General features: G+C 51.0%; 33 non-coding genes across 33 annotated transcripts; 27 read left to right on the forward strand and 6 right to left on the reverse strand.

The window, feature by feature from the left end:
- Positions 1 to 310: 310 nt before the first annotated feature.
- Positions 311 to 381, forward strand: Trnag-gcc (transfer RNA glycine (anticodon GCC)). Its single transcript has one exon. It is a non-coding gene; the product is annotated as a tRNA-Gly (tRNA).
- A 298-nt stretch (positions 382 to 679) lies between these two features.
- Trnam-cau (transfer RNA methionine (anticodon CAU)) lies at positions 680 to 752 on the forward strand. The gene has a single exon. It is a non-coding gene; the product is annotated as a tRNA-Met (tRNA).
- A 6,810-nt stretch (positions 753 to 7,562) lies between these two features.
- Trnai-aau (transfer RNA isoleucine (anticodon AAU)) lies at positions 7,563 to 7,636 on the forward strand. Its single transcript has one exon. It is a non-coding gene; the product is annotated as a tRNA-Ile (tRNA).
- Positions 7,637 to 8,402: 766 nt separating this feature from the next.
- Positions 8,403 to 8,474, reverse strand: Trnag-ucc (transfer RNA glycine (anticodon UCC)). The gene has a single exon. It is a non-coding gene; the product is annotated as a tRNA-Gly (tRNA).
- Positions 8,475 to 8,804: 330 nt separating this feature from the next.
- Positions 8,805 to 8,875, forward strand: Trnag-gcc (transfer RNA glycine (anticodon GCC)). The gene has a single exon. It is a non-coding gene; the product is annotated as a tRNA-Gly (tRNA).
- A 298-nt stretch (positions 8,876 to 9,173) lies between these two features.
- Trnam-cau (transfer RNA methionine (anticodon CAU)) lies at positions 9,174 to 9,246 on the forward strand. Its single transcript has one exon. It is a non-coding gene; the product is annotated as a tRNA-Met (tRNA).
- Positions 9,247 to 9,699: 453 nt separating this feature from the next.
- Positions 9,700 to 9,771, forward strand: Trnae-uuc (transfer RNA glutamic acid (anticodon UUC)). Its single transcript has one exon. It is a non-coding gene; the product is annotated as a tRNA-Glu (tRNA).
- A 256-nt stretch (positions 9,772 to 10,027) lies between these two features.
- Trnai-aau (transfer RNA isoleucine (anticodon AAU)) lies at positions 10,028 to 10,101 on the forward strand. Its single transcript has one exon. It is a non-coding gene; the product is annotated as a tRNA-Ile (tRNA).
- A 766-nt stretch (positions 10,102 to 10,867) lies between these two features.
- On the reverse strand, positions 10,868 to 10,939 carry Trnag-ucc (transfer RNA glycine (anticodon UCC)). The gene has a single exon. It is a non-coding gene; the product is annotated as a tRNA-Gly (tRNA).
- Positions 10,940 to 11,269: 330 nt separating this feature from the next.
- Trnag-gcc (transfer RNA glycine (anticodon GCC)) lies at positions 11,270 to 11,340 on the forward strand. Its single transcript has one exon. It is a non-coding gene; the product is annotated as a tRNA-Gly (tRNA).
- Positions 11,341 to 11,638: 298 nt separating this feature from the next.
- On the forward strand, positions 11,639 to 11,711 carry Trnam-cau (transfer RNA methionine (anticodon CAU)). The gene has a single exon. It is a non-coding gene; the product is annotated as a tRNA-Met (tRNA).
- Positions 11,712 to 12,164: 453 nt separating this feature from the next.
- Trnae-uuc (transfer RNA glutamic acid (anticodon UUC)) lies at positions 12,165 to 12,236 on the forward strand. The gene has a single exon. It is a non-coding gene; the product is annotated as a tRNA-Glu (tRNA).
- A 256-nt stretch (positions 12,237 to 12,492) lies between these two features.
- On the forward strand, positions 12,493 to 12,566 carry Trnai-aau (transfer RNA isoleucine (anticodon AAU)). Its single transcript has one exon. It is a non-coding gene; the product is annotated as a tRNA-Ile (tRNA).
- A 766-nt stretch (positions 12,567 to 13,332) lies between these two features.
- Positions 13,333 to 13,404, reverse strand: Trnag-ucc (transfer RNA glycine (anticodon UCC)). Its single transcript has one exon. It is a non-coding gene; the product is annotated as a tRNA-Gly (tRNA).
- A 330-nt stretch (positions 13,405 to 13,734) lies between these two features.
- On the forward strand, positions 13,735 to 13,805 carry Trnag-gcc (transfer RNA glycine (anticodon GCC)). The gene has a single exon. It is a non-coding gene; the product is annotated as a tRNA-Gly (tRNA).
- A 298-nt stretch (positions 13,806 to 14,103) lies between these two features.
- Positions 14,104 to 14,176, forward strand: Trnam-cau (transfer RNA methionine (anticodon CAU)). Its single transcript has one exon. It is a non-coding gene; the product is annotated as a tRNA-Met (tRNA).
- A 453-nt stretch (positions 14,177 to 14,629) lies between these two features.
- On the forward strand, positions 14,630 to 14,701 carry Trnae-uuc (transfer RNA glutamic acid (anticodon UUC)). The gene has a single exon. It is a non-coding gene; the product is annotated as a tRNA-Glu (tRNA).
- Positions 14,702 to 14,957: 256 nt separating this feature from the next.
- Trnai-aau (transfer RNA isoleucine (anticodon AAU)) lies at positions 14,958 to 15,031 on the forward strand. The gene has a single exon. It is a non-coding gene; the product is annotated as a tRNA-Ile (tRNA).
- A 766-nt stretch (positions 15,032 to 15,797) lies between these two features.
- On the reverse strand, positions 15,798 to 15,869 carry Trnag-ucc (transfer RNA glycine (anticodon UCC)). The gene has a single exon. It is a non-coding gene; the product is annotated as a tRNA-Gly (tRNA).
- A 330-nt stretch (positions 15,870 to 16,199) lies between these two features.
- On the forward strand, positions 16,200 to 16,270 carry Trnag-gcc (transfer RNA glycine (anticodon GCC)). Its single transcript has one exon. It is a non-coding gene; the product is annotated as a tRNA-Gly (tRNA).
- A 298-nt stretch (positions 16,271 to 16,568) lies between these two features.
- Trnam-cau (transfer RNA methionine (anticodon CAU)) lies at positions 16,569 to 16,641 on the forward strand. Its single transcript has one exon. It is a non-coding gene; the product is annotated as a tRNA-Met (tRNA).
- Positions 16,642 to 17,094: 453 nt separating this feature from the next.
- On the forward strand, positions 17,095 to 17,166 carry Trnae-uuc (transfer RNA glutamic acid (anticodon UUC)). Its single transcript has one exon. It is a non-coding gene; the product is annotated as a tRNA-Glu (tRNA).
- A 256-nt stretch (positions 17,167 to 17,422) lies between these two features.
- Trnai-aau (transfer RNA isoleucine (anticodon AAU)) lies at positions 17,423 to 17,496 on the forward strand. Its single transcript has one exon. It is a non-coding gene; the product is annotated as a tRNA-Ile (tRNA).
- Positions 17,497 to 18,262: 766 nt separating this feature from the next.
- Positions 18,263 to 18,334, reverse strand: Trnag-ucc (transfer RNA glycine (anticodon UCC)). The gene has a single exon. It is a non-coding gene; the product is annotated as a tRNA-Gly (tRNA).
- A 330-nt stretch (positions 18,335 to 18,664) lies between these two features.
- On the forward strand, positions 18,665 to 18,735 carry Trnag-gcc (transfer RNA glycine (anticodon GCC)). Its single transcript has one exon. It is a non-coding gene; the product is annotated as a tRNA-Gly (tRNA).
- Positions 18,736 to 19,033: 298 nt separating this feature from the next.
- Trnam-cau (transfer RNA methionine (anticodon CAU)) lies at positions 19,034 to 19,106 on the forward strand. The gene has a single exon. It is a non-coding gene; the product is annotated as a tRNA-Met (tRNA).
- Positions 19,107 to 19,559: 453 nt separating this feature from the next.
- On the forward strand, positions 19,560 to 19,631 carry Trnae-uuc (transfer RNA glutamic acid (anticodon UUC)). The gene has a single exon. It is a non-coding gene; the product is annotated as a tRNA-Glu (tRNA).
- Positions 19,632 to 19,887: 256 nt separating this feature from the next.
- Trnai-aau (transfer RNA isoleucine (anticodon AAU)) lies at positions 19,888 to 19,961 on the forward strand. Its single transcript has one exon. It is a non-coding gene; the product is annotated as a tRNA-Ile (tRNA).
- A 766-nt stretch (positions 19,962 to 20,727) lies between these two features.
- Positions 20,728 to 20,799, reverse strand: Trnag-ucc (transfer RNA glycine (anticodon UCC)). Its single transcript has one exon. It is a non-coding gene; the product is annotated as a tRNA-Gly (tRNA).
- A 330-nt stretch (positions 20,800 to 21,129) lies between these two features.
- Positions 21,130 to 21,200, forward strand: Trnag-gcc (transfer RNA glycine (anticodon GCC)). The gene has a single exon. It is a non-coding gene; the product is annotated as a tRNA-Gly (tRNA).
- Positions 21,201 to 21,498: 298 nt separating this feature from the next.
- On the forward strand, positions 21,499 to 21,571 carry Trnam-cau (transfer RNA methionine (anticodon CAU)). Its single transcript has one exon. It is a non-coding gene; the product is annotated as a tRNA-Met (tRNA).
- Positions 21,572 to 22,024: 453 nt separating this feature from the next.
- Trnae-uuc (transfer RNA glutamic acid (anticodon UUC)) lies at positions 22,025 to 22,096 on the forward strand. The gene has a single exon. It is a non-coding gene; the product is annotated as a tRNA-Glu (tRNA).
- Positions 22,097 to 22,352: 256 nt separating this feature from the next.
- On the forward strand, positions 22,353 to 22,426 carry Trnai-aau (transfer RNA isoleucine (anticodon AAU)). Its single transcript has one exon. It is a non-coding gene; the product is annotated as a tRNA-Ile (tRNA).
- Positions 22,427 to 22,608: the final 182 nt, after the last annotated feature.

A 22,608-nucleotide genomic window follows, 5' to 3' on the forward strand; every position in this document is an offset into this window, starting at 1 on the left:
CCGCGCTGTGTCTGCTTCCCGCCTGTCGGCGGCGGCTCAAGGTGGTCGTAGCTGTAGGCGCATTACGGGGTGGGCGAGCGCACCCAGACAGCGTCTCGACGCACATTTCGCGTCCTTTGGCAAGAGTCGTCGCGTGCGTGCGCCGCACGAGTACTTAGACGATCGCATTCTGGCGTCATTTTTAAGCAGTGCAGTGCAGGATTCAGCGTCTGTAGCATTCTCTCGAGAGGATGCGACGGCGCTGGACGGTAGTCCCACTTTCCCTTCAGGCGTCTCCGCGGAAAGCACCAGGAAGCTGTTAACTAGCTGAGCATCGGTGGTTCAGTGGTAGAATGCTCGCCTGCCACGCGGGCGGCCCGGGTTCGATTCCCGGCCGATGCATCATTTTCTTTTTTCTCCGATAATGGTGCCGCGTGTGTTTCGCACTCGAACTGCGTGAGCCATGAGAATGAACCGCGGGATTCCGTGTGGAAAGAACCAAACATGCAGCGCGCACGACTTGTCGTTTGGGCGCTTGCGTGCTATTGTACGTACTGGCGTCGGCCTAGCATAGCAAGTTGCCTGTCGCGCCGGGAATGCACGTGTAGCAACGGAAAAAAGTTAGCCAGGAAGTGCAGATAGACTCTCCTCCACTGGTATTCGGTACTTACAGAGATTCCAGAGGGTGCGGCGATCACCTGCCTCGGTAGCGCAGTAGGCAGCGCGTAAGTCTCATAATCTTAAGGTCGTGAGTTCGATCCTCACCCGGGGCATTTAATTTACTTTCGTTCACAGCTAAATTGACGGCTCTGCGGTTGCGAAGGAGCGAAACACTTTGTAGTTCGTTATGCACAAGGCTTCAACGACTCAGCGTGAAAATGTTCACTTCCCGTTATTACTACTTGCAGTTCCTTTCTAATTTTTTTAGAAAAATGTACTAGTAGTAAAACTGAATTTCGTATGATGTAACATATAAAGTCACACAATGTACGACCTGCTATATAATGACAGGCAGCAGGTCTTTAGTAGCAAAATAAGTAAATAAATATTACTACTTACAGGTTTGGTTTCCCTCCTACCCCAGTAACAACGAGACCAAAAGCAATGGTTTGTGACTGTTGCCATGCGCGCCTCGGCATGGTCGCGCGAAAAGATGCTCGCAAACAGGGAAAGTGCGACACGGAGAGCGAGTGGACGGCGTGTAAGCACGATGGAATATGCGCGCGTCCGGTGTGGTCTAGTGGCTCAGTCGGCCCTCGGCGGCCGTGGTGAGCGGTCGTGTGGTGCTTACGTCGCCGCTGCTTGTGGCTGTTGTGGTGAGTGCCGCCCTTGCTGTACACAGTAACGTGTTATTGTGTGGAGTATGTGTAGGATTCCAACATGAGTCAATTAACACGACGGGATACTTTGAAGTTTGTGTTTGATTCCAACTATGCCAGACCAAAATCGTTTGAATTAGAATCGTGGATTGAGGAAGCTTTGCAACGATCCTTTGATGATATTCTTGGAGTCCATTTATCGATAGTCAGCAGCACTGCCTATATTAAGTTTAAATCTGCCGAAATCTGTGACCACATAATTGAATCTTGTAGTGGTCGTTTGAAGTTTAAGCATTGTGATGGGAATGTTGGAGAGGTTCACGTGTCTCATGCAGGGTTTGGTGTCCGCACCGTTCGAATATTCGAACTACCGTTTGAAGTACCCGCGGAACACATCAACGCTGCTTTGGCCAGTTATGGTTCGGTCATCAGCAATGTTGCGGAAAAGTGGTTGTCATTCAAAGTCCCTGTTTTGAACGGTGTTCGTCAGGTCAAGATTGAGTTGAAGAGACACATCCCGTCATATATCACTATTTGTGGATACCGGGCGATCGTTATGTACGACGGTCAACCTAGAACTTGCGCAGGTTGTGGTGCCACTGATCACGTTCGCGCTCAGTGTATGCAGCGACGAGTGACGCAATTACCACCTGGCGAAAGGACGGTAACTAACAGGATGTCGACACTGCCTCTCACTTATGTGGCGGCAGTCCGCTCGACCACGGCCGCGGAGGTGCAACCTGCCGTGGCCACAGATCCCAGGGCTTCGGACACTGTCCTAGATACGCCCATGGACACTTCCAGTCCGGAAGGCATCGCTGTTACTACTACAGAAGTACCGGTGGCCGGTAGCATCCCGGCGGTTCCGTCTTTAGACAGCCACCAAGAGGTTGCTAACTCCCAGGCCGACCACACTGGTCGCCACGTTAGCAGCCATATGGATCCCATTTCCGTTCAAAATGCACTTCCACCTGCACAGGACTCCTCTTCTTCCTCGTCGGCTGCAGATCTTCAAAGAGTCGCAACCTCTCCCAAGAAACACAAGAAACGGAGGATCGCCCACAAGGATGCCGCCAACGCCGCACCACCTTTGCGCGAAAAAGGGGCGCAAATTGCCCGTTCCTTGCCTGACGTCTCTCTTGATCGCCCCACTGAGCAACCGCAGCATGAGACCCGACAGGTCTCGGACGTCTCCGTGCCCCACCCCGATGGTGACGGCCATGTCGCTGTGAACGAGGAACAGAACCCTCGTGAGGACCTCCGAGATACCCCCGAACATCAGTCTCACAATGTTCAGGGCTCAATTGGCGAGGTGGCCGCTGTTCATGTGGTCAATTGGGCCGATGACACTGACGATGTACAAATGGACCAGAGCCTGTCTGTGGTAGGGCCATCTACAGAAATTTTACCCGCATTACCGGCCGGCGACTTAAGTAGGACACGACCTGTCTCCAACCACCCGACGGGGGACGATGATTACATATCTGATACCTACTAATGGTTTTCATTTTCTGTGCTTCTGCGTATCTACTTTGGCTTTTTTTCTCTTTCTGCCAACATTTAGCGGTTCATGCAGTCCTACCAGGATTATAAGTTAGCCACACTTAACATCAATAGAATAACTTCTGTACAGAAGCTCTCTAGCTTTCGTGATTATTTATACAGCTGCGATGCTGATATTGTGATGTTGCAAGAGGTCGATGATCAATTTCAGCCTGACATTCCTGGCTACCAATTACTCAAAAACACCACCCAAGACAGTTCTTCAGGTACCGCTCTATTAACCAAAGTGGGCGTGGCCGTCTCCGACGTTGAACGACTTGAAAATGGCAGAGGTATAGCGTGCCTTATCAACGGCATTAGATTTGTTAATGTATATGCCCCTTCCGGGAATCAGAATAGAAAGAGACGGGCTCAGTTCTTTGCCAATGACTTATTATATCTTTTACGCCGCAGCCGGGAGGAAGTTGTTGTCGGAGGCGATTTTAATTGTGTTTTGAAGCCAAAGGACCAATGGCCGAACTTTAATGGATGCGCCGCTCTCGGCGAAACAGTACGTCAATTAGAGCTGGAGGATACGTGGGAAATAACACACGGGGAACAACGGTGCTTCACATACCATACTGCAGTAATGGCCAGCCGCCTCGACAGGATCTACGTGGGGAAAAACCTGCGTGAGCGGGTATCTTCCTCGGAAACGTGGCCCCTGTATTTTTCCGACCATTTAGCTTACCATTGTGTCATTCGTATGGCGCGCCAGCAAACTTTCCGTGGTCGGACAGGTTGGAAACTTAACGTCAGTATTCTCAGGGAACAGGCGTTACGAGACCGTCTACTAGAAGCCTGGGAAATTTGTTTACATCGACGACCAACATTCCCATCGATAACGCAGTGGTGGTGCCGTTGTGCAAAACCTCGGATTATTCGTTGTTTGAAGGCGTATAGTTCTGACAGGAGCCGGATGCAGAAAGAGACGTTTGAATTTTATTTTCGCTGTCTCCGTGACTTGTATTCTGAAGCACATGTCACGCAGGAAAAATTTCTTCAGATTCAACGGATCAAATCCAAGTTGACGCTCCTCAAACGCAGGCAAATGGAAGGCGTTAAAATCCGTTCGCGAGATAGCGCAGGCACTTCTGACGAACAACCATCCGCCTTCCACCTAGGGAAAGAGAAACGCCGCGCACGACAAAAATTGATTACCCGCTTACGAACCGAAGACGGTACCTTTGTGACGACCCAGGCTGAAATTAAGGAGTCTATAACGGACTACTACGGGCGACTATACAGGGCACAACCAGCCGATGATGCGGCAATCGCGGCGATGCATGCATATCTTCCGACAACGCTCGATGAGGACGACAGGCAATTCTTGATCAGTGATGTCACCGCGGTGGAGATTCGGGAGGCACTGAGCAGGGCTCAGGCCAACAAATCACCTGGCGTTGATGGTCTGCCGATTGAGTTTTATAAGCAGTTCTGGGACCTCCTCGAACATTGTTTTGTTTGCATCTGCAATGAACTGCGCGCCGGCCAACAGTTACCAGATGGTTTCAATGACAGCCTGATCGTTCTGGTCCCAAAAGAATACCCCCATCAAGATATTGCCAAATTCCGCCCCATCTCCCTGTTGAACTCTGACTACAAGATTGTGGCCCGCGTCATAGCAGGTAGACTTAAAACTGTCCTTGCAAAAATTATACATCACAGCCAGGCAGCAGCGGTCCCGGGCCGCACGATCTTTAAAAGTCTTGCAGATTACAGGGAGCTTATTTCGTTTACTGCAATCACACGCCCGGAAGCAGCAATCTTGGCTTTAGACCAATGTCAGGCCTTTGATCGGATCCTGCATCGCTACCTCTTCCACACCATGAACCACTTAGGATTTGGTGACGGCTTTACTGCCATGGTCAGCAACATGTACACCTCGGCCACTTCTCAGATCATCGTCAATGGTCAATTCACCCGACGGATTCCGATTCAGCGGTCAATCAGACAGGGCTGTCCCATGTCCATGTGTCTCTTCGTGATCGCAATTGAGCCACTGGTAAGGATGCTGAATTGTAACCTTCCAGGTTTACACCTGTATTCCCGCACCCTCAAATGCATTGCGTACGCCGACGATGTGGGTGTCATTGTGCGTTCGGAACAAGACCTCACGGCCGTTAGGAATAGTATCACCGACTACGAGCGAGCATCCGGTTCTCAGCTAAATTATGGAAAGACTTGCCTCCTGCCTATAGGCAGTGGATTTCGAACAGACGCCCCTTTGCCGTACAGAGGATGTGCGACTCTCAAACTTCTTGGTATCAAGATGAGCAGTTGCCCCCTACGGACAACGGTAGACAATTGGAAACATCTTTTGGCGATGTCTCGGGGCTGCTTACAGCATCATAAAGGCAGAGAACAGGACTTATTGCAGAGAGTTCATTTTGTTAATACCACAATTCTCTCGAAGATTTGGTATGTCGGACAAATACTTCCTGTGGTCGACAGTGTTGCGAGGAAAATTATGTCGGCAGTAGGTTGGTACATCTGGAGGGGTGACATCTTCAAGGTGGGCATCAATGTCATCACTCTCCCACCTGACAAAGGCGGCCTCGGCCTGACGGATGTTCAAACGAAATGTAAGGCACTCTTGATCCGCCGTACACTGCAGCTCTGCCACGACTATCCCGACAGCGCGCTGAGTATGGCCATACGGACATTTCAGCCTCCGACTATGCACATCCCCATCAACCTACGGGAAACACATTTCAAAGCAAACCACATTAGGATGTTTCTTTTAGAAAGCAGTTATCTCCAAACGAAATCGAGTGTCCCGCTACGTGAACTTACCACTGCCCACCTCTACCGGCTACTGAACGACACGGGCAGGGTCAACCGCATGGAACTGAAGTATCCCTCTAAAGACTGGGCTCTCGTCTGGAAGACTATACATAACAAAGTGCTAGATACCGGTATTCGATCACTGTGGTATAAAGTTGTTAATGAAACTCTACCTACAGCCGAAAAACTTCATAAAATACATTTGTCAGCTACTGACAAATGTAGGGAGTGCGGCCTTGTCGACACTTTGCAACACAGATTTGTTTGTGGTGCGAACAGTCTTATTTGGGAATGGTGTCGAATGACCATGGCTTTGATCTGCCGCACGGCACGACGGCACATCTCTCTTACGTCCGTGCTCCAACCCGACGGCGCGTACTACCCCACAACCAAGGCAAACACCTGGACGTGGTTGGCTGGACACACACTATGTTACTTACTTGGCGCCCAGGAGAGGCGTTCATACCGGGACTACAGATTATACCTCGCCACACAGGCACACCTGCTACTGCAGGATGTCAAACATAGGCAAAAGTTTGCCAATTATATCTTAGCGCTCCGAATCACGACACTGTAAATGAATTCAGTAAGAATTTCTTCCACGGCCACGTATCCATTACACCATATCAATATCAATAAAAACTAAATAAATATATTAACGATAAACAAAAACAAATATGTCCAGCGAAAACAATGAAACATCGAAAGAGAAGAAACGGAACAAAGTCGATTTTCATGGTGTCTGAAGTTGTCACTGAATGGGAATGTTCATGCTTGGTGTTTTAACTGTCTTGTTTAACCTAGCCCTTCGTCTCCGTTAATTCAGCAGGAATTTGATTTACATTCTCCCAACAGGAATGGTGAAGCTGACCATTCGTTTTTGGACGTGGTGCCCACTGGGTTTTTTTTTAGTTTAATGTTTTATGTTTGGAAACTTACATAGAAGATGTATATGTTTCACTCCAATGCGAACATTACTTGCTTCTTTATTTATTTGACGTCGACGAGGGAAGCCGAAACAGGATTTATTTCTTCTATTTTTTCCTTCCCTGTTTCCTCACATCTTTCCGCAGGCAACATGGATTTCAAATTTTTCTTTTCCACATTAGTATGCAGTGCGCAGTTTTTGGCGGCTGAGTCGTTCAGAGCTACGAGAAGGAGACTTGGGAAACCACACAGCAACACTGGAATTTATCAGACTAGTCCAAGCCATCGCTTGGGGAAGCCAAAGGCATACAAACTTTCGAGAAGACGAGCTTTGCATGACGTCGGCACCCAGCGAAACCGCATGCAGTTAAATCAATCAACAATATTCAAAGGAAAAAACATTAAAAAACAACAAAAACATCAAAAAAAAAACAAAAAAAGTTTCTTTTTTATCAATGTCACTTCACACACAAAGGAATCCAATCAACTATACATTTCAAAATATCAACAGTGAAATAGCATAACAAGAGTATAGCATTGAAGCTAGCCGAAGAAGGCAAAAAAGGTGAGCGAATGGATGGGCTGTATGGGGAGATGGGAGGCCCTAAAAAAAAAAAATAAAAAAACAAAAAAAAATAAAAAAAAAAAAAATAAAAAAAAGAAAAAAAGAAAAAAAAAAAAAAAAAAAAAAAAAGTGGCTAGGATACCTGGCTTTCACCCAGGAGGCCCGGGTTCGATTCCCGGTACCGGAACGGAATTTTTTCGGAACAAATCACGACAAGTTTTGACCGTGCGAAATGCTGTTTCACGTCCTCCTCGCATTATAGCTACTGGTTCGCAAACGTCAGCCGAAAACAGTCGAGAGAAACGGGCACGCAATGAAATTACTAAGAGCAGCGGAATAAAGGGAGGAGAGACGCTGGTCCACTGTTGGACTGCTGCATAGAAATGTTACATGGCAATACGCACAGCAATTGCCGCAAAGCGATGGAAGTCTCTTTGCACCGAGGCCCGTTAGCTCAGTTGGTTAGAGCGTCGTGCTAATAACGCGAAGGTCGTGGGTTCGATCCCCCCACGGGCCACTACGATTTTACTATTTCAAAAAGGCAACGCCGATTTCCCCGGGGAAGCATGGTGACAAAGAAATCGTCACATTGTTGTGGGAGCTGCTAGGGGACCCGAACGCGACGTGTCGGGACGCGCTAAAACACTTCACTGGTCACAGCACGCTGAACACACAGTTTCTCGTCCGATCACCGCTACTGCGCGACGCTGGGCGTTGTCAGTGCTTGGGCGGGTGACCGCCTGCGAACGCAGGGCACTGTCGACAGTTTCAATTCGTATTTCTCTTTCCTCTTCGCTTTCGGAGCTGCAGCGCTATTCGGTCATGGGCACTGGCGCCACGTTTTGCCTCTCGGTATGCCAAGTCGCGCCGTGCGGCCACAGTGTAATGAAGGAGCGTGTTGTAAAACACGCAACAAAGAAAGAAAGGAAGGATGGAAGGAAGGAAGGAAGGAATGAATGTACTAGTAATAAAACTGAATTTGTATGACAGAACATGTATAATCACACAATGATAACAGGCAGCGGGTCTTTACCTGAGGCATAAGTAATGTTGTGCCCGCCTCGCCATACCTCTCTCAGTCGTTTCGCGTGCTTGTCCTTTTGATATAGGCCGATTGGAGAGCGTCAGCTCTCGCGTCAGCCGAGCAAAGTCGAGACAAGTCGAGACTCAAGGGGAATCGACACACACACTATAGGGTGGCCTGCAGCGACTAAGAGGGGGAAAGAAACATTAATTTAAGGACGCGTGGCAAAAGTACTCGTACGCAAAAGTAAAAAGCCGGCTGCGGTGGCCGGGAATCGAACCCGGATCAACTGCTTGGAAGGCAACTATGCTGACCATTACACCACCACCGCACAGTTTCCTTCCGCGCACGCCGCGCTGTGTCTGCTTCCCGCCTGTCGGCGGCGGCTCAAGGTGGTCGTAGCTGTAGGCGCATTACGGGGTGGGCGAGCGCACCCAGACAGCGTCTCGACGCACATTTCGCGTCCTTTGGCAAGAGTCGTCGCGTGCGTGCGCCGCACGAGTACTTAGACGATCGCATTCTGGCGTCATTTTTAAGCAGTGCAGTGCAGGATTCAGCGTCTGTAGCATTCTCTCGAGAGGATGCGACGGCGCTGGACGGTAGTCCCACTTTCCCTTCAGGCGTCTCCGCGGAAAGCACCAGGAAGCTGTTAACTAGCTGAGCATCGGTGGTTCAGTGGTAGAATGCTCGCCTGCCACGCGGGCGGCCCGGGTTCGATTCCCGGCCGATGCATCATTTTCTTTTTTCTCCGATAATGGTGCCGCGTGTGTTTCGCACTCGAACTGCGTGAGCCATGAGAATGAACCGCGGGATTCCGTGTGGAAAGAACCAAACATGCAGCGCGCACGACTTGTCGTTTGGGCGCTTGCGTGCTATTGTACGTACTGGCGTCGGCCTAGCATAGCAAGTTGCCTGTCGCGCCGGGAATGCACGTGTAGCAACGGAAAAAAGTTAGCCAGGAAGTGCAGATAGACTCTCCTCCACTGGTATTCGGTACTTACAGAGATTCCAGAGGGTGCGGCGATCACCTGCCTCGGTAGCGCAGTAGGCAGCGCGTAAGTCTCATAATCTTAAGGTCGTGAGTTCGATCCTCACCCGGGGCATTTAATTTACTTTCGTTCACAGCTAAATTGACGGCTCTGCGGTTGCGAAGGAGCGAAACACTTTGTAGTTCGTTATGCACAAGGCTTCAACGACTCAGCGTGAAAATGTTCACTTCCCGTTATTACTACTTGCAGTTCCTTTCTAATTTTTTTAGAAAAATGTACTAGTAGTAAAACTGAATTTCGTATGATGTAACATATAAAGTCACACAATGTACGACCTGCTATATAATGACAGGCAGCAGGTCTTTAGTAGCAAAATAAGTAAATAAATATTACTACTTACAGGTTTGGTTTCCCTCCTACCCCAGTAACAACGAGACCAAAAGCAATGGTTTGTGACTGTTGCCATGCGCGCCTCGGCATGGTCGCGCGAAAAGATGCTCGCAAACAGGGAAAGTGCGACACGGAGAGCGAGTGGACGGCGTGTAAGCACGATGGAATATGCGCGCGTCCGGTGTGGTCTAGTGGCTAGGATACCTGGCTTTCACCCAGGAGGCCCGGGTTCGATTCCCGGTACCGGAACGGAATTTTTTCGGAACAAATCACGACAAGTTTTGACCGTGCGAAATGCTGTTTCACGTCCTCCTCGCATTATAGCTACTGGTTCGCAAACGTCAGCCGAAAACAGTCGAGAGAAACGGGCACGCAATGAAATTACTAAGAGCAGCGGAATAAAGGGAGGAGAGACGCTGGTCCACTGTTGGACTGCTGCATAGAAATGTTACATGGCAATACGCACAGCAATTGCCGCAAAGCGATGGAAGTCTCTTTGCACCGAGGCCCGTTAGCTCAGTTGGTTAGAGCGTCGTGCTAATAACGCGAAGGTCGTGGGTTCGATCCCCCCACGGGCCACTACGATTTTACTATTTCAAAAAGGCAACGCCGATTTCCCCGGGGAAGCATGGTCACAAAGAAATCGTCACATTGTTGTGGGAGCTGCTAGGGGACCCGAACGCGACGTGTCGGGACGCGCTAAAACACTTCACTGGTCACAGCACGCTGAACACACAGTTTCTCGTCCGATCACCGCTACTGCGCGACGCTGGGCGTTGTCAGTGCTTGGGCGGGTGACCGCCTGCGAACGCAGGGCACTGTCGACAGTTTCAATTCGTATTTCTCTTTCCTCTTCGCTTTCGGAGCTGCAGCGCTATTCGGTCATGGGCACTGGCGCCACGTTTTGCCTCTCGGTATGCCAAGTCGCGCCGTGCGGCCACAGTGTAATGAAGGAGCGTGTTGTAAAACACGCAACAAAGAAAGAAAGGAAGGATGGAAGGAAGGAAGGAAGGAATGAATGTACTAGTAATAAAACTGAATTTGTATGACAGAACATGTATAATCACACAATGATAACAGGCAGCGGGTCTTTACCTGAGGCATAAGTAATGTTGTGCCCGCCTCGCCATACCTCTCTCAGTCGTTTCGCGTGCTTGTCCTTTTGATATAGGCCGATTGGAGAGCGTCAGCTCTCGCGTCAGCCGAGCAAAGTCGAGACAAGTCGAGACTCAAGGGGAATCGACGCACACACTATAGGGTGGCCTGCAGCGACTAAGAGGGGGAAAGAAACATTAATTTAAGGACGCGTGGCAAAAGTACTCGTACGCAAAAGTAAAAAGCCGGCTGCGGTGGCCGGGAATCGAACCCGGATCAACTGCTTGGAAGGCAACTATGCTGACCATTACACCACCACCGCACAGTTTCCTTCCGCGCACGCCGCGCTGTGTCTGCTTCCCGCCTGTCGGCGGCGGCTCAAGGTGGTCGTAGCTGTAGGCGCATTACGGGGTGGGCGAGCGCACCCAGACAGCGTCTCGACGCACATTTCGCGTCCTTTGGCAAGAGTCGTCGCGTGCGTGCGCCGCACGAGTACTTAGACGATCGCATTCTGGCGTCATTTTTAAGCAGTGCAGTGCAGGATTCAGCGTCTGTAGCATTCTCTCGAGAGGATGCGACGGCGCTGGACGGTAGTCCCACTTTCCCTTCAGGCGTCTCCGCGGAAAGCACCAGGAAGCTGTTAACTAGCTGAGCATCGGTGGTTCAGTGGTAGAATGCTCGCCTGCCACGCGGGCGGCCCGGGTTCGATTCCCGGCCGATGCATCATTTTCTTTTTTCTCCGATAATGGTGCCGCGTGTGTTTCGCACTCGAACTGCGTGAGCCATGAGAATGAACCGCGGGATTCCGTGTGGAAAGAACCAAACATGCAGCGCGCACGACTTGTCGTTTGGGCGCTTGCGTGCTATTGTACGTACTGGCGTCGGCCTAGCATAGCAAGTTGCCTGTCGCGCCGGGAATGCACGTGTAGCAACGGAAAAAAGTTAGCCAGGAAGTGCAGATAGACTCTCCTCCACTGGTATTCGGTACTTACAGAGATTCCAGAGGGTGCGGCGATCACCTGCCTCGGTAGCGCAGTAGGCAGCGCGTAAGTCTCATAATCTTAAGGTCGTGAGTTCGATCCTCACCCGGGGCATTTAATTTACTTTCGTTCACAGCTAAATTGACGGCTCTGCGGTTGCGAAGGAGCGAAACACTTTGTAGTTCGTTATGCACAAGGCTTCAACGACTCAGCGTGAAAATGTTCACTTCCCGTTATTACTACTTGCAGTTCCTTTCTAATTTTTTTAGAAAAATGTACTAGTAGTAAAACTGAATTTCGTATGATGTAACATATAAAGTCACACAATGTACGACCTGCTATATAATGACAGGCAGCAGGTCTTTAGTAGCAAAATAAGTAAATAAATATTACTACTTACAGGTTTGGTTTCCCTCCTACCCCAGTAACAACGAGACCAAAAGCAATGGTTTGTGACTGTTGCCATGCGCGCCTCGGCATGGTCGCGCGAAAAGATGCTCGCAAACAGGGAAAGTGCGACACGGAGAGCGAGTGGACGGCGTGTAAGCACGATGGAATATGCGCGCGTCCGGTGTGGTCTAGTGGCTAGGATACCTGGCTTTCACCCAGGAGGCCCGGGTTCGATTCCCGGTACCGGAACGGAATTTTTTCGGAACAAATCACGACAAGTTTTGACCGTGCGAAATGCTGTTTCACGTCCTCCTCGCATTATAGCTACTGGTTCGCAAACGTCAGCCGAAAACAGTCGAGAGAAACGGGCACGCAATGAAATTACTAAGAGCAGCGGAATAAAGGGAGGAGAGACGCTGGTCCACTGTTGGACTGCTGCATAGAAATGTTACATGGCAATACGCACAGCAATTGCCGCAAAGCGATGGAAGTCTCTTTGCACCGAGGCCCGTTAGCTCAGTTGGTTAGAGCGTCGTGCTAATAACGCGAAGGTCGTGGGTTCGATCCCCCCACGGGCCACTACGATTTTACTATTTCAAAAAGGCAACGCCGATTTCCCCGGGGAAGCATGGTGACAAAGAAATCGTCACATTGTTGTGGGAGCTGCTAGGGGACCCGAACGCGACGTGTCGGGACGCGCTAAAACACTTCACTGGTCACAGCACGCTGAACACACAGTTTCTCGTCCGATCACCGCTACTGCGCGACGCTGGGCGTTGTCAGTGCTTGGGCGGGTGACCGCCTGCGAACGCAGGGCACTGTCGACAGTTTCAATTCGTATTTCTCTTTCCTCTTCGCTTTCGGAGCTGCAGCGCTATTCGGTCATGGGCACTGGCGCCACGTTTTGCCTCTCGGTATGCCAAGTCGCGCCGTGCGGCCACAGTGTAATGAAGGAGCGTGTTGTAAAACACGCAACAAAGAAAGAAAGGAAGGATGGAAGGAAGGAAGGAAGGAATGAATGTACTAGTAATAAAACTGAATTTGTATGACAGAACATGTATAATCACACAATGATAACAGGCAGCGGGTCTTTACCTGAGGCATAAGTAATGTTGTGCCCGCCTCGCCATACCTCTCTCAGTCGTTTCGCGTGCTTGTCCTTTTGATATAGGCCGATTGGAGAGCGTCAGCTCTCGCGTCAGCCGAGCAAAGTCGAGACAAGTCGAGACTCAAGGGGAATCGACGCACACACTATAGGGTGGCCTGCAGCGACTAAGAGGGGGAAAGAAACATTAATTTAAGGACGCGTGGCAAAAGTACTCGTACGCAAAAGTAAAAAGCCGGCTGCGGTGGCCGGGAATCGAACCCGGATCAACTGCTTGGAAGGCAACTATGCTGACCATTACACCACCACCGCACAGTTTCCTTCCGCGCACGCCGCGCTGTGTCTGCTTCCCGCCTGTCGGCGGCGGCTCAAGGTGGTCGTAGCTGTAGGCGCATTACGGGGTGGGCGAGCGCACCCAGACAGCGTCTCGACGCACATTTCGCGTCCTTTGGCAAGAGTCGTCGCGTGCGTGCGCCGCATGAGTACTTAGACGATCGCATTCTGGCGTCATTTTTAAGCAGTGCAGTGCAGGATTCAGCGTCTGTAGCATTCTCTCGAGAGGATGCGACGGCGCTGGACGGTAGTCCCACTTTCCCTTCAGACGTCTCCGCGGAAAGCACCAGGAAGCTGTTAACTAGCTGAGCATCGGTGGTTCAGTGGTAGAATGCTCGCCTGCCACGCGGGCGGCCCGGGTTCGATTCCCGGCCGATGCATCATTTTCTTTTTTCTCCGATAATGGTGCCGCGTGTGTTTCGCACTCGAACTGCGTGAGCCATGAGAATGAACCGCGGGATTCCGTGTGGAAAGAACCAAACATGCAGCGCGCACGACTTGTCGTTTGGGCGCTTGCGTGCTATTGTACGTACTGGCGTCGGCCTAGCATAGCAAGTTGCCTGTCGCGCCGGGAATGCACGTGTAGCAACGGAAAAAAGTTAGCCAGGAAGTGCAGATAGACTCTCCTCCACTGGTATTCGGTACTTACAGAGATTCCAGAGGGTGCGGCGATCACCTGCCTCGGTAGCGCAGTAGGCAGCGCGTAAGTCTCATAATCTTAAGGTCGTGAGTTCGATCCTCACCCGGGGCATTTAATTTACTTTCGTTCACAGCTAAATTGACGGCTCTGCGGTTGCGAAGGAGCGAAACACTTTGTAGTTCGTTATGCACAAGGCTTCAACGACTCAGCGTGAAAATGTTCACTTCCCGTTATTACTACTTGCAGTTCCTTTCTAATTTTTTTAGAAAAATGTACTAGTAGTAAAACTGAATTTCGTATGATGTAACATATAAAGTCACACAATGTACGACCTGCTATATAATGACAGGCAGCAGGTCTTTAGTAGCAAAATAAGTAAATAAATATTACTACTTACAGGTTTGGTTTCCCTCCTACCCCAGTAACAACGAGACCAAAAGCAATGGTTTGTGACTGTTGCCATGCGCGCCTCGGCATGGTCGCGCGAAAAGATGCTCGCAAACAGGGAAAGTGCGACACGGAGAGCGAGTGGACGGCGTGTAAGCACGATGGAATATGCGCGCGTCCGGTGTGGTCTAGTGGCTAGGATACCTGGCTTTCACCCAGGAGGCCCGGGTTCGATTCCCGGTACCGGAACGGAATTTTTTCGGAACAAATCACGACAAGTTTTGACCGTGCGAAATGCTGTTTCACGTCCTCCTCGCATTATAGCTACTGGTTCGCAAACGTCAGCCGAAAACAGTCGAGAGAAACGGGCACGCAATGAAATTACTAAGAGCAGCGGAATAAAGGGAGGAGAGACGCTGGTCCACTGTTGGACTGCTGCATAGAAATGTTACATGGCAATACGCACAGCAATTGCCGCAAAGCGATGGAAGTCTCTTTGCACCGAGGCCCGTTAGCTCAGTTGGTTAGAGCGTCGTGCTAATAACGCGAAGGTCGTGGGTTCGATCCCCCCACGGGCCACTACGATTTTACTATTTCAAAAAGGCAACGCCGATTTCCCCGGGGAAGCATGGTGACAAAGAAATCGTCACATTGTTGTGGGAGCTGCTAGGGGACCCGAACGCGACGTGTCGGGACGCGCTAAAACACTTCACTGGTCACAGCACGCTGAACACACAGTTTCTCGTCCGATCACCGCTACTGCGCGACGCTGGGCGTTGTCAGTGCTTGGGCGGGTGACCGCCTGCGAACGCAGGGCACTGTCGACAGTTTCAATTCGTATTTCTCTTTCCTCTTCGCTTTCGGAGCTGCAGCGCTATTCGGTCATGGGCACTGGCGCCACGTTTTGCCTCTCGGTATGCCAAGTCGCGCCGTGCGGCCACAGTGTAATGAAGGAGCGTGTTGTAAAACACGCAACAAAGAAAGAAAGGAAGGATGGAAGGAAGGAAGGAAGGAATGAATGTACTAGTAATAAAACTGAATTTGTATGACAGAACATGTATAATCACACAATGATAACAGGCAGCGGGTCTTTACCTGAGGCATAAGTAATGTTGTGCCCGCCTCGCCATACCTCTCTCAGTCGTTTCGCGTGCTTGTCCTTTTGATATAGGCCGATTGGAGAGCGTCAGCTCTCGCGTCAGCCGAGCAAAGTCGAGACAAGTCGAGACTCAAGGGGAATCGACGCACACACTATAGGGTGGCCTGCAGCGACTAAGAGGGGGAAAGAAACATTAATTTAAGGACGCGTGGCAAAAGTACTCGTACGCAAAAGTAAAAAGCCGGCTGCGGTGGCCGGGAATCGAACCCGGATCAACTGCTTGGAAGGCAACTATGCTGACCATTACACCACCACCGCACAGTTTCCTTCCGCGCACGCCGCGCTGTGTCTGCTTCCCGCCTGTCGGCGGCGGCTCAAGGTGGTCGTAGCTGTAGGCGCATTACGGGGTGGGCGAGCGCACCCAGACAGCGTCTCGACGCACATTTCGCGTCCTTTGGCAAGAGTCGTCGCGTGCGTGCGCCGCACGAGTACTTAGACGATCGCATTCTGGCGTCATTTTTAAGCAGTGCAGTGCAGGATTCAGCGTCTGTAGCATTCTCTCGAGAGGATGCGACGGCGCTGGACGGTAGTCCCACTTTCCCTTCAGGCGTCTCCGCGGAAAGCACCAGGAAGCTGTTAACTAGCTGAGCATCGGTGGTTCAGTGGTAGAATGCTCGCCTGCCACGCGGGCGGCCCGGGTTCGATTCCCGGCCGATGCATCATTTTCTTTTTTCTCCGATAATGGTGCCGCGTGTGTTTCGCACTCGAACTGCGTGAGCCATGAGAATGAACCGCGGGATTCCGTGTGGAAAGAACCAAACATGCAGCGCGCACGACTTGTCGTTTGGGCGCTTGCGTGCTATTGTACGTACTGGCGTCGGCCTAGCATAGCAAGTTGCCTGTCGCGCCGGGAATGCACGTGTAGCAACGGAAAAAAGTTAGCCAGGAAGTGCAGATAGACTCTCCTCCACTGGTATTCGGTACTTACAGAGATTCCAGAGGGTGCGGCGATCACCTGCCTCGGTAGCGCAGTAGGCAGCGCGTAAGTCTCATAATCTTAAGGTCGTGAGTTCGATCCTCACCCGGGGCATTTAATTTACTTTCGTTCACAGCTAAATTGACGGCTCTGCGGTTGCGAAGGAGCGAAACACTTTGTAGTTCGTTATGCACAAGGCTTCAACGACTCAGCGTGAAAATGTTCACTTCCCGTTATTACTACTTGCAGTTCCTTTCTAATTTTTTTAGAAAAATGTACTAGTAGTAAAACTGAATTTCGTATGATGTAACATATAAAGTCACACAATGTACGACCTGCTATATAATGCCAGGCAGCAGGTCTTTAGTAGCAAAATAAGTAAATAAATATTACTACTTACAGGTTTGGTTTCCCTCCTACCCCAGTAACAACGAGACCAAAAGCAATGGTTTGTGACTGTTGCCATGCGCGCCTCGGCATGGTCGCGCGAAAAGATGCTCGCAAACAGGGAAAGTGCGACACGGAGAGCGAGTGGACGGCGTGTAAGCACGATGGAATATGCGCGCGTCCGGTGTGGTCTAGTGGCTAGGATACCTGGCTTTCACCCAGGAGGCCCGGGTTCGATTCCCGGTACCGGAACGGAATTTTTTCGGAACAAATCACGACAAGTTTTGACCGTGCGAAATGCTGTTTCACGTCCTCCTCGCATTATAGCTACTGGTTCGCAAACGTCAGCCGAAAACAGTCGAGAGAAACGGGCACGCAATGAAATTACTAAGAGCAGCGGAATAAAGGGAGGAGAGACGCTGGTCCACTGTTGGACTGCTGCATAGAAATGTTACATGGCAATACGCACAGCAATTGCCGCAAAGCGATGGAAGTCTCTTTGCACCGAGGCCCGTTAGCTCAGTTGGTTAGAGCGTCGTGCTAATAACGCGAAGGTCGTGGGTTCGATCCCCCCACGGGCCACTACGATTTTACTATTTCAAAAAGGCAACGCCGATTTCCCCGGGGAAGCATGGTGACAAAGAAATCGTCACATTGTTGTGGGAGCTGCTAGGGGACCCGAACGCGACGTGTCGGGACGCGCTAAAACACTTCACTGGTCACAGCACGCTGAACACACAGTTTCTCGTCCGATCACCGCTACTGCGCGACGCTGGGCGTTGTCAGTGCTTGGGCGGGTGACCGCCTGCGAACGCAGGGCACTGTCGACAGTTTCAATTCGTATTTCTCTTTCCTCTTCGCTTTCGGAGCTGCAGCGCTATTCGGTCATGGGCACTGGCGCCACGTTTTGCCTCTCGGTATGCCAAGTCGCGCCGTGCGGCCACAGTGTAATGAAGGAGCGTGTTGTAAAACACGCAACAAAGAAAGAAAGGAAGGATGGAAGGAAGGAAGGAAGGAATGAATGTACTAGTAATAAAACTGAATTTGTATGACAGAACATGTATAATCACACAATGATAACAGGCAGCGGGTCTTTACCTGAGGCATAAGTAATGTTGTGCCCGCCTCGCCATACCTCTCTCAGTCGTTTCGCGTGCTTGTCCTTTTGATATAGGCCGATTGGAGAGCGTCAGCTCTCGCGTCAGCCGAGCAAAGTCGAGACAAGTCGAGACTCAAGGGGAATCGACGCACACACTATAGGGTGGCCTGCAGCGACTAAGAGGGGGAAAGAAACATTAATTTAAGGACGCGTGGCAAAAGTACTCGTACGCAAAAGTAAAAAGCCGGCTGCGGTGGCCGGGAATCGAACCCGGATCAACTGCTTGGAAGGCAACTATGCTGACCATTACACCACCACCGCACAGTTTCCTTCCGCGCACGCCGCGCTGTGTCTGCTTCCCGCCTGTCGGCGGCGGCTCAAGGTGGTCGTAGCTGTAGGCGCATTACGGGGTGGGCGAGCGCACCCAGACAGCGTCTCGACGCACATTTCGCGTCCTTTGGCAAGAGTCGTCGCGTGCGTGCGCCGCATGAGTACTTAGACGATCGCATTCTGGCGTCATTTTTAAGCAGTGCAGTGCAGGATTCAGCGTCTGTAGCATTCTCTCGAGAGGATGCGACGGCGCTGGACGGTAGTCCCACTTTCCCTTCAGGCGTCTCCGCGGAAAGCACCAGGAAGCTGTTAACTAGCTGAGCATCGGTGGTTCAGTGGTAGAATGCTCGCCTGCCACGCGGGCGGCCCGGGTTCGATTCCCGGCCGATGCATCATTTTCTTTTTTCTCCGATAATGGTGCCGCGTGTGTTTCGCACTCGAACTGCGTGAGCCATGAGAATGAACCGCGGGATTCCGTGTGGAAAGAACCAAACATGCAGCGCGCACGACTTGTCGTTTGGGCGCTTGCGTGCTATTGTACGTACTGGCGTCGGCCTAGCATAGCAAGTTGCCTGTCGCGCCGGGAATGCACGTGTAGCAACGGAAAAAAGTTAGCCAGGAAGTGCAGATAGACTCTCCTCCACTGGTATTCGGTACTTACAGAGATTCCAGAGGGTGCGGCGATCACCTGCCTCGGTAGCGCAGTAGGCAGCGCGTAAGTCTCATAATCTTAAGGTCGTGAGTTCGATCCTCACCCGGGGCATTTAATTTACTTTCGTTCACAGCTAAATTGACGGCTCTGCGGTTGCGAAGGAGCGAAACACTTTGTAGTTCGTTATGCACAAGGCTTCAACGACTCAGCGTGAAAATGTTCACTTCCCGTTATTACTACTTGCAGTTCCTTTCTAATTTTTTTAGAAAAATGTACTAGTAGTAAAACTGAATTTCGTATGATGTAACATATAAAGTCACACAATGTACGACCTGCTATATAATGACAGGCAGCAGGTCTTTAGTAGCAAAATAAGTAAATAAATATTACTACTTACAGGTTTGGTTTCCCTCCTACCCCAGTAACAACGAGACCAAAAGCAATGGTTTGTGACTGTTGCCATGCGCGCCTCGGCATGGTCGCGCGAAAAGATGCTCGCAAACAGGGAAAGTGCGACACGGAGAGCGAGTGGACGGCGTGTAAGCACGATGGAATATGCGCGCGTCCGGTGTGGTCTAGTGGCTAGGATACCTGGCTTTCACCCAGGAGGCCCGGGTTCGATTCCCGGTACCGGAACGGAATTTTTTCGGAACAAATCACGACAAGTTTTGACCGTGCGAAATGCTGTTTCACGTCCTCCTCGCATTATAGCTACTGGTTCGCAAACGTCAGCCGAAAACAGTCGAGAGAAACGGGCACGCAATGAAATTACTAAGAGCAGCGGAATAAAGGGAGGAGAGACGCTGGTCCACTGTTGGACTGCTGCATAGAAATGTTACATGGCAATACGCACAGCAATTGCCGCAAAGCGATGGAAGTCTCTTTGCACCGAGGCCCGTTAGCTCAGTTGGTTAGAGCGTCGTGCTAATAACGCGAAGGTCGTGGGTTCGATCCCCCCACGGGCCACTACGATTTTACTATTTCAAAAAGGCAACGCCGATTTCCCCGGGGAAGCATGGTGACAAAGAAATCGTCACATTGTTGTGGGAGCTGCTAGGGGACCCGAACGCGACGTGTCGGGACGCGCTAAAACACTTCACTGGTCACAGCACGCTGAACACACAGTTTCTCGTCCGATCACCGCTACTGCGCGACGCTGGGCGTTGTCAGTGCTTGGGCGGGTGACCGCCTGCGAACGCAGGGCACTGTCGACAGTTTCAATTCGTATTTCTCTTTCCTCTTCGCTTTCGGAGCTGCAGCGCTATTCGGTCATGGGCACTGGCGCCACGTTTTGCCTCTCGGTATGCCAAGTCGCGCCGTGCGGCCACAGTGTAATGAAGGAGCGTGTTGTAAAACACGCAACAAAGAAAGAAAGGAAGGATGGAAGGAAGGAAGGAAGGAATGAATGTACTAGTAATAAAACTGAATTTGTATGACAGAACATGTATAATCACACAATGATAACAGGCAGCGGGTCTTTACCTGAGGCATAAGTAATGTTGTGCCCGCCTCGCCATACCTCTCTCAGTCGTTTCGCGTGCTTGTCCTTTTGATATAGGCCGATTGGAGAGCGTCAGCTCTCGCGTCAGCCGAGCAAAGTCGAGACAAGTCGAGACTCAAGGGGAATCGACGCACACACTATAGGGTGGCCTGCAGCGACTAAGAGGGGGAAAGAAACATTAATTTAAGGACGCGTGGCAAAAGTACTCGTACGCAAAAGTAAAAAGCCGGCTGCGGTGGCCGGGAATCGAACCCGGATCAACTGCTTGGAAGGCAACTATGCTGACCATTACACCACCACCGCACAGTTTCCTTCCGCGCACGCCGCGCTGTGTCTGCTTCCCGCCTGTCGGCGGCGGCTCAAGGTGGTCGTAGCTGTAGGCGCATTACGGGGTGGGCGAGCGCACCCAGACAGCGTCTCGACGCACATTTCGCGTCCTTTGGCAAGAGTCGTCGCGTGCGTGCGCCGCACGAGTACTTAGACGATCGCATTCTGGCGTCATTTTTAAGCAGTGCAGTGCAGGATTCAGCGTCTGTAGCATTCTCTCGAGAGGATGCGACGGCGCTGGACGGTAGTCCCACTTTCCCTTCAGGCGTCTCCGCGGAAAGCACCAGGAAGCTGTTAACTAGCTGAGCATCGGTGGTTCAGTGGTAGAATGCTCGCCTGCCACGCGGGCGGCCCGGGTTCGATTCCCGGCCGATGCATCATTTTCTTTTTTCTCCGATAATGGTGCCGCGTGTGTTTCGCACTCGAACTGCGTGAGCCATGAGAATGAACCGCGGGATTCCGTGTGGAAAGAACCAAACATGCAGCGCGCACGACTTGTCGTTTGGGCGCTTGCGTGCTATTGTACGTACTGGCGTCGGCCTAGCATAGCAAGTTGCCTGTCGCGCCGGGAATGCACGTGTAGCAACGGAAAAAAGTTAGCCAGGAAGTGCAGATAGACTCTCCTCCACTGGTATTCGGTACTTACAGAGATTCCAGAGGGTGCGGCGATCACCTGCCTCGGTAGCGCAGTAGGCAGCGCGTAAGTCTCATAATCTTAAGGTCGTGAGTTCGATCCTCACCCGGGGCATTTAATTTACTTTCGTTCACAGCTAAATTGACGGCTCTGCGGTTGCGAAGGAGCGAAACACTTTGTAGTTCGTTATGCACAAGGCTTCAACGACTCAGCGTGAAAATGTTCACTTCCCGTTATTACTACTTGCAGTTCCTTTCTAATTTTTTTAGAAAAATGTACTAGTAGTAAAACTGAATTTCGTATGATGTAACATATAAAGTCACACAATGTACGACCTGCTATATAATGACAGGCAGCAGGTCTTTAGTAGCAAAATAAGTAAATAAATATTACTACTTACAGGTTTGGTTTCCCTCCTACCCCAGTAACAACGAGACCAAAAGCAATGGTTTGTGACTGTTGCCATGCGCGCCTCGGCATGGTCGCGCGAAAAGATGCTCGCAAACAGGGAAAGTGCGACACGGAGAGCGAGTGGACGGCGTGTAAGCACGATGGAATATGCGCGCGTCCGGTGTGGTCTAGTGGCTAGGATACCTGGCTTTCACCCAGGAGGCCCGGGTTCGATTCCCGGTACCGGAACGGAATTTTTTCGGAACAAATCACGACAAGTTTTGACCGTGCGAAATGCTGTTTCACGTCCTCCTCGCATTATAGCTACTGGTTCGCAAACGTCAGCCGAAAACAGTCGAGAGAAACGGGCACGCAATGAAATTACTAAGAGCAGCGGAATAAAGGGAGGAGAGACGCTGGTCCACTGTTGGACTGCTGCATAGAAATGTTACATGGCAATACGCACAGCAATTGCCGCAAAGCGATGGAAGTCTCTTTGCACCGAGGCCCGTTAGCTCAGTTGGTTAGAGCGTCGTGCTAATAACGCGAAGGTCGTGGGTTCGATCCCCCCACGGGCCACTACGATTTTACTATTTCAAAAAGGCAACGCCGATTTCCCCGGGGAAGCATGGTGACAAAGAAATCGTCACATTGTTGTGGGAGCTGCTAGGGGACCCGAACGCGACGTGTCGGGACGCGCTAAAACACTTCACTGGTCACAGCACGCTGAACACACAGTTTCTCGTCCGATCACCGCTACT

This window comes from Schistocerca nitens, unplaced genomic scaffold (assembly GCF_023898315.1).
Source record: "Schistocerca nitens isolate TAMUIC-IGC-003100 unplaced genomic scaffold, iqSchNite1.1 HiC_scaffold_333, whole genome shotgun sequence".
Classification (NCBI taxonomy): domain Eukaryota; kingdom Metazoa; phylum Arthropoda; class Insecta; order Orthoptera; family Acrididae; genus Schistocerca; species Schistocerca nitens.